Genomic DNA, 8456 nt, shown 5'->3' with positions numbered 1-8456 from the left:
ATAACTTAAGATACACTTAAGAATCTCATAAGAGCTTACTTTGGAGTGAAATCATTCTTCGCTTAAAGTGGTCGGTAAAACATAGTTATCAAGCAGCTCACACTTTCTCATAGGTAAGTCTTGAGACATTCTCGAGAGTAACGCCAAGTGTGTTTCTGCGACAGTCACAGGTGCTGCAAACAAAAGGATTAAGATGATGTCATCAATTGCCGAAATTGCTAAGAGACAAGAACCAATCAGCTTTTGGGAAATCTGTGTTCTATTGATGTGTCAACAGAGGTTTTCAATAAAGTTAAACACACCCTCGTTATGAAAGCTCCCTTGTTGTCTAATGTTAGTCTAAGCAAAATGGATGTGAAAAGAAAGCCGAATTGGACTGTGGAAGAAACGGTGATGTTGGTAGAGGAGGTGGAGGCAAAGAAGGAAATAATTAAGGGAAAATTTAGCCCCACAATTACAAGTCGACACAAAAAAGAAGTTTGGAAGCAGATCGCAGACAGCATTAATGCGAGCTTCTCCTCCACCATTCGAAGGAATGCAAAAAGAAATGGCACAATGTTTTGTCCAAAGTGCGTCAGGAAATCTCCGCTTTCATGAAGGCAACTTCTGGCACTGGTTCGTAGTCTACGTTATTTATGTATCTATTTGTTTATTTATTTATTTATCTACTTACTTATGAGACATGTTTGTTACATATTGCTGATGAACATTAATGTAGTTATATTTTTTTATTCAGGTGGAGGTCCTGCGCCTAAACCTTTAAGTGCAGTGGCAGAAGTAGTTCTCCGCATCCTCTGAGAAAATAATGCCACAATCAGTGGAGTGGGCGACTGTCAGGATGCTGCACTACTCAAACTGCAGACCGTAGTAAGGTTGGCATGCTATTATAAAAGAACTGTAGCTCAATACTCAATACTTATTTTATTGATACAAATGCATATTCACAAGAATCAACTAACTTAACAAAATGAATTCTGTTTTTCAGTAATGCAGATGAAAACACCATTTCATCCCCTCATGAGCTGCCTGTAGAGGAACTCCCAGCTGCAACAGCACTGCTTCCAGGCCCATCTGGCATTCCCTCTCCAGCATCAGGCCCAGAACCCCTGCTCCCTGAGCCCCCACTGGCCACTGCCACTCCACGGCTCAACCCGGACGAGGTGGAGGACATGGATGCACTGCAGAGAGAAGAGTTGCGGATGAGCATAAAAGTTTTAAGGCTGAAGGAGCATTATTATGAACTAAAAATAAAAAAAGATGAAATCTTGCCTATTGCTGTCTTTTTTTAAAAATCCACTCAGCACTTATAATCAATAGATTGGGGGCGGGAGTGTGACAGGAGCAAAATAAAAATGTATTTCTTACCCAAAATGAAAGTTGGCAAAGTGCTGCCTAAACACAGTGGCATCAGAGGCAAATGGGATGCTAGGAGGGTGGTCGTCATCATCATCATCATCATTATCATTATTATGATCTCCCTCATCAGGGGGGAGAGGAATGTTGCACATTATGCATATTTTATGCAAGACTGCACATGCCATTATAATATTGCTGGCCTTCTGTGGTGTTTGGCGGATTTCCCCATGAAGGACATGGAACCGGCGTTTCCATTGGCCGATGCCCCTCTCCACAACGCTTCGGGTGCATTGGTGAGCCCTGAAAAGTCCAATTATGTTTAGATGACCGTCAAAAATAACTCTATAATGGTGAGATGATTCATTATTACAATTCACAGGCTTAGTTAATTTGTACCTGTTGTAATTTTCTTGGGCCCCTGGTTGTGGTCTTGGGAATGGTGTGAGAAGCCAGCGTCGTTTTGGGTAGCCTTTATCTCCAAGGAGATGGCACCCAGGTGGAACAATGTTCCTTTCAAACAGCTGTTGCAAATCCACTTTCATTCAGGATGCGTGCGTCATGGGTAGATCCTGGCCACTTGGACACAACATCAACAGTCTCTTCATCTACGCTGGGAGCAATTATACGGATGTGGGTGCCATCAATTACTCCAACCAACCCCGGGAAGCCTGCTAGATGCATGAATGCAGCTTGCTTCTGGCAGATTAACAGAGGAGAGGCTGGAAATTCTATAAACCTCCTCACTATGTGAGGTGCTGCAAGGGCTGACACAGTTTTTGCCACTACCCTGCTGATGGTGGATTGTGATGGTCCCAAATCATCAATATTGCATAACTGCATTTTTCCTGTGGCTAGGAAGCGCAGCGTTAAAATGCCTTGCATCTCTACCGTAATTACGCTACTTCTCAAAGTTGATGGTGATATTACATCCCGCACAAGATTGGTGACAAAGATGATTCCCTGATGATCTAAGCGATAACGTTTGATTAACTGTGCATCATCAAACATTTGTAAAACATTCTTCCTGTCTCGGAAGGTGCGTGCACGTCTCCGTCCTCGCACCTCAGGCCATCTTGCCTACTCCTAGCCAAATTAAGAGAGCCCAGAGGTCTCTTAAATACCTGACAGGTTAAGAGTAAGTCAAGAGAAATTTGATAAATCACTTTTATTCTTAAATCTGAGTGTAGGAGTAAAAGTCACCCATTCTTAGACTTAAGTTACACTTGAGACTAATTTTTTACTTTGACCGGCTTGATACATACGGCCCCAGGTCTATCTTCTTTGTTCTTATCTTGTTTACTTTTACAATTTAGATATCCAGCCCATTAGCTTTGCTTGCTAATTTATGCTATTTTTTGTTTTGACTGTCTTATAGTTTTTTTCTCAGTCTTATGCTATTATTTAGATTCTGTACTAGTTCAATACTCTTATCTTTGGTCTTGTGTTGTTCAATAGGAATTTGTTGCAGCAAGAACTCCAAGTTTTTTAAGCCCTTCTGTAGCACCACTTTTTAAAACACACACCTGAAAATGACAAACCCAAAATAAAATAGTTACTTGAGCCCTTTTGACTACAAGCATAATCCTAGTTTCCTCTGAAAGGTAACCCTCGGGAGTTTGTTTTTTAAGAGTAAGAATTACTCTAAATATTGCTGAAACAATGTAACAGATGCTCAAACACAGTGGAAGCGGAAGTTTTTGTTTTCTCACCTAAAAGCTTTTTAGTGGATACAAATGCTGGTGGGTGTGTCTGGTGGGATTAAAAACACAATGCAGCCACAGCCACAATGCTGGACAAATCCTAATTCAAATTTGATGACAATGCAACCACTAAAGGTCAGTAATTAACATAACATAACAGCCCAACAATGCTCACCATTTTCCTAACTACATTAGTGCACTGATTCCCTACAGACTAGATAGTATCTAACACTGTATTAAGCCTAGTCTTGAAAATACCCATAGTTTCTGCCTCTACCATGTGACCTGGCAGGCTATTCCACACATTGACTACTCTGTGTGAAAAAATCCTTCCTAATGGCTGTATGGAATCTACCTTTTGTATCATCTGCAAATTTGAGTAATGTACTTTCTATGTCCCTGTCGAGGTCATTGATATAAATGAGGAAGAGCAGTGGTCCCAGCACCGATCTTTGTGGGACTCCACCTCTAACAGCTTTCTGCTCAGATCATATCCCTCCTACTACTCTTTGTGTTCTACCCTGTAGCCAGTTCCAAATCTACTCTGAAATACATCCTCTAATTTCTACTGTCTTAATTTTACTAACAAGTCTCTCATGTGGTACCTTATCAAATGCCTTTTTGAAATCTAAGTAGATAATATTATACGCCTTGCTATAATCAAAACACTTGGTAGCTTCTTCAAAAAATACCAGAATGTTTGTCAGACATGACCTTCCCTTACGAAAACCATGCTGGCTATCCCTTAGGATGTTGCTATTTTCAAGAAATACTTCCAACGTGTCTCTAATGATAGATTCCAGTATTTTACATATTATGCAAGTTAAACTTACAGGCCTGTAGTTTCTGGGATCAGTACGGTCCCCTTTCTTATATATTGGTATTATATTACCACGCTTCCAGTCCTCAGGTATTTCTCCAGTTTCTAAGGACTGTCTAAAAATACCTGCCAGTGGTATATGGGTATATGCCATCAGGGCCTGCTGCCTTGTTTGTCTTTAGTTATTTCAATATCTGATAAGACTTAAGAGTACTGAATATGTCTTCCAGTCTATTAGTAATCTCTTCTCTAGTAAAACTCTCAACAAAATAACTATTTAAGGCATCAGCAATATCTTTATTCTTAGAAAGCAATGCTCCTTCTTCATTTCTGATGCACCTTATATCCTCTTTGACTTTGCTTTTCCTACTACAGTATTGAAAGAAATGTTTAGGATTACTTTTTGCATCTACAGCAATTTGCATTTCAAAGAGCTCTTGGCTTCCCGTAGTTCTTTTTTAACCATAGCACGCATATTACAATATTCAGCCGTTACTCTCAGTGCTGTCATTTGTATATGTTACCGAGCCGTCACTACGTTTTGACTGATAGACACACCTCCACTTCCTACTTAGCGTCTTATTATTGAATAATTATTTGCAGCTCATTATACCTAAAGGAGTGGTCCGTCAATTATCTCATTTACTATCTCACGCATATATCGCCTGAAAGCATTTGTCATACTGGAAGCTAGTTCCTGTTTTGATTTCGGTCCAGGTGCCAACCTTGTTTTTCGTCTCCCAGAGCTGCAACGATCGGCAGATGTAAACATGACTCCCATTTGAGGTACACTTGTTTTATTTACTGAACTGTTTGGGTAATGGATAAATGTTTAAATAATGGATTTAACTACTTTTAATTTTACTCAAATACATCATTGTGAATGAGTGTTTTTGAACTAACATTTTTTCATTTTTTCTTCATAGCCTTCCTCCCCCCCCCCTTCACAGCAATAAATAAATTGATACTTATGTTTTGAACTTGAAATCACGTCTCTGTTCCTCTTTTACAAACTTGCCTGAGTTGGTTAACCTTGTGTGACAAGTGTTCACAACTAGTTCCTTGGGTGAAATCCCCAAGGTGGCGTAGTCAAACTACTTAATCTCTGTGCTCTAGCTGGCCTGGTCACATCTCAAACACGTTTTCAACGTACAAAAATGCCAAGTTACTCACAAGACTTACACCGTCTAACTCATTCATTCAAACTGGCAAAATCTAGGCCTGCCATTAAACGTATCAATATCATCTTGCCTCAGTGAAATTAAACTGTATTCCAAAGCAATGCTACCCAATATTTCCTCAATTCTTTCAAGTCACTTAGCCCTGTGTGTATAAGCATGCAGTACATGGACAGGCCAAACATGTGTGTGGATGGGTTTGTGAGTCAAGATTGATTCAATAGGCGTGTATGTCCAATTTGTATTGGTATGTATTTCGCTGCCCAGCCTTTCTGTTGCGTGAATGATTGTATGTTTCTTGGTATAAATGTCTGTTCGTAAATGTGAATGTAACATGCTGCGAGGGAAATGTCCCCACGGGGATAAGGAAGTTTTATTTATGTACAATATATATTTTACATGTAGTAGTTATTGTAAGTAGCAAATATAGAACTTGTACATTTAGTAAAATGAAGTTGACAAGCAAGTATAAACTCGTTTTCTGGAGGAATATGCTTCCTGTAGTTATTCACCAGCAGTTTTGTACATTAATTTAAATGTGTTGCATGAGGCAAATAGAAATATTTGACACTTTGATCTGACAAAGTTTCAATGACATTGTAAAATGGTGAGATTAAAAAACACGGGCCAAGTGACTTGAAACAATTGAGGAAACATTTGGTAGCATTGCTTTGGAATACAGCTTAATTTCAGCGAGGCAAGAGCCTATATTGTTTGTAGTACAGTAACTTGGTGTCATTTTGATATCAATACGTTTAATTGCAGGCCTAGATTTTGCTAGTTTGAATGAATGAGTTACAGACAGTGTATGTCTTGTATGTGTGAGTGACTTGGCATTTTTGTACGTTGAAAACATGTTTGAGATATCATTTCTTTTTGCAAAGCGTTTTGAGAGTGAGAAATGCGAAGTGACCCTTTAAGAAACAGTTGTGGATTATGGCTATCCTTGTGTGAATTTTGTACGGTCTGATGAGCATGTACCATTTAGCACTTTCGCTTTTATATATATGTAAAACAGTGGCTGTGACAAAGGGTGCAGTGGCGTAAGTATAAATGCATCAGAAACTCAGCTGAAATATGGCCAGTGTATGTACTCACAGATTTGACTGCCATTCAACGAGCCTTGATTGACAAAATTATCAGCAAGCCTGTAGAATTAGAGCTTCCTAGGTTGCAACTTGTGTACCCTTCTGTCCTGCTCCACTTTGTTATTTTGTGGAGATGCACTTTTAGTGTTTGTAAGGTTTATAAGGCATTTTGATAGGCTTAACTGCAGGTAGCAGTCCTCTTCGCTGTTTTGCTAAACTAGATCAGTGACCTTATGTGAGAATTGGAATTAATAGAACCGGAAGACTTGATAGTGGAGAATAGGAGCAGATGCATATGTCCCAGCAAGCTTTGCATATGATAAAATAACAATAGTATGAGAGAAATGAGAAATGATGAAATTGAGTTGTTGAAACTATGTTTTTAGCAGAATGGGCATGTAGGTGAAGGTTGACATGATCACAGACTATAGTGCAAACTAAATGAAGTGACCATGATCGAGCTGAGTTTCCTTATCGAACGATATATATAACAGACGGTATAAAGCATCAGTTGTTCAAGTGGTGGGTAAAGTAACATGTGATAATGTGGAGGAACTCTATTGCGCTGATGTGCTTTTCTCATGTTCAGTACTAGTAGTTATAATTATGATTGAGTCATGATTTCAAATGTAATGTTTTAATGGGGAGTTGCAGACCGTACATACGTTGTTGTATGGCTAGATAGAGAACAGGGCGAGGTAACATGAATGTAGAAATGTGGCGTTTGTTGATAAGAACGTTTTCTACAGTAGCCAAGTGAAGAAATATAGTTAGCACAAATGGCACAGTGGTCAACTGGTGTAACTTCTTAAGAAAATCAATACATTTGCTGTCATGAAATGCATATGGGTGGCCGTGAGTGACTTTTGGTAAAGCAAATATGAGCGTAAGAAAACATTAGTGTAAAATATGAAAATATGTGCCTGAGAGTGAGGCGGGATTCGATCCTTCAACGTCAGGCTTACCAGTCCGTGACTTTGTTAGTGCACCACCATGACATAGCTATACAATGCGTGAAATTTCATGGTCAAACCTGTCCGTGGTTTTAAAGAACAACACAGGCCAGTAAGCACAGCCGAGCTCCAGTTGAATCCATATGGCCTGGCGATATTGTAGCCTATTAAGTGAACGTGCAGACGGTATGTCATAATGCAGTGTGTACGTTCGGTGAACGCCGGGTAGAAGGAAAATTGTTGAGAATTATTATTGACCAAAAAAGCAGGTTAAAGACATTTGTTCCTGGTTGGGCTTGAACCGGCGACTTCATGATCCGTAGATAGTGAGACTTTCCACTGTTAAAACTAGGAAATTTCTTGGGTGATAATAGAAGAGCTCATGTTGAATCCATATGGCTTTGCAATATTATAGCCGGTTAACTGAACGTGTAGATGATACGACCCCATGTTCCATAGAAAGTAACCCTGACCATTAGGCCACGAACAGGCTTTGTTCATCTACTGGGGGGAGCGCTTCTTCAATGTACTTTTCCTTACCTTTGGAATAAATTTACTTTGTGCCTCAAGAATAGCCCTTTTGAACCTACCCCACTTTTCATTCATAGTCTTGCAGTTAAGAAGTTTCACCCAGTCAATATTACTTACATTTTCTCCATCTTGTTGAAATTAGCCCTCTTGTGGGTTGATTGACATACTGTGCCAAAAAAGGTTATTTATAACTTTTAAAAATTCTTCCTCACTTTTTCCTTGTGCTGTCATCATTTCCCAATTAATAGCAGGTTAATTGAAGTCACCCATAATAATAGTCACACAGTCCTGACAAGCTTGTTTTATTTTTCCAAAGAGCATTGAGTTCACCCTACTGTCTGAAGCTGGTGGCCTACGCACTCCTACCGTAAGGCCCTTTTCATGTTCCCCTATGAGCTTTAGCCAAATATCCTCACTAGGCACAAGCTGGTCAATTTCTGGAATTTTCTGCACATTAACAGAGTAGTGCCGCTTTTCTTTTCTGGTGCCGCGGAATATGCCACTAACATAATTTTATTAATCGTGGTTGCAGTAACAACATTATCAACAAAAACAGCCTTTTAATTACAATAATAAACACACTGCACCCCCTTGAACTATCAATCACAAGTTGACAACATGATGGAATAAACACTGCCTGCTATCATGACGTGATACATGTAACCAATGCATGATAGCATGCATGATATCATACGCACTATCCTCCAAGACTGTCTAAAGCATCTAGGTCAGTGGTCTCCAAACCTGGTCCTGGAGAGCTACCGGGTCTGCTGGTTTTCATAGTGACTCTGCACTTCTTGAATCAATTAGAGCAGTTGATTACACAGTTA

General features: G+C 39.5%; 1 long non-coding RNA gene and 1 pseudogene across 1 annotated transcript; one reads left to right on the top strand and one right to left on the bottom strand.

Moving 5' to 3' along the window:
• Nucleotides 1-233: 233 nt before the first annotated feature.
• Nucleotides 234-1065, top strand: LOC118219088. Its single transcript, XR_004763652.1, has 3 exons — nucleotides 234-615; nucleotides 737-872; nucleotides 986-1065. It is a non-coding gene; the product is annotated as an uncharacterized LOC118219088 (long non-coding RNA).
• On the bottom strand, nucleotides 691-2349 carry LOC118219082 (annotated as a pseudogene).
• Between the last annotated feature and the right edge of the window lie 6107 nt (nucleotides 2350-8456).

The sequence above is a fragment of the Anguilla anguilla genome, chromosome 2 (assembly GCF_013347855.1).
Source record: "Anguilla anguilla isolate fAngAng1 chromosome 2, fAngAng1.pri, whole genome shotgun sequence".
Classification (NCBI taxonomy): domain Eukaryota; kingdom Metazoa; phylum Chordata; class Actinopteri; order Anguilliformes; family Anguillidae; genus Anguilla; species Anguilla anguilla.
Note: the sequence above shows the minus strand (reverse complement) of the source record. Positions and strands in the feature narration are given on the sequence as shown.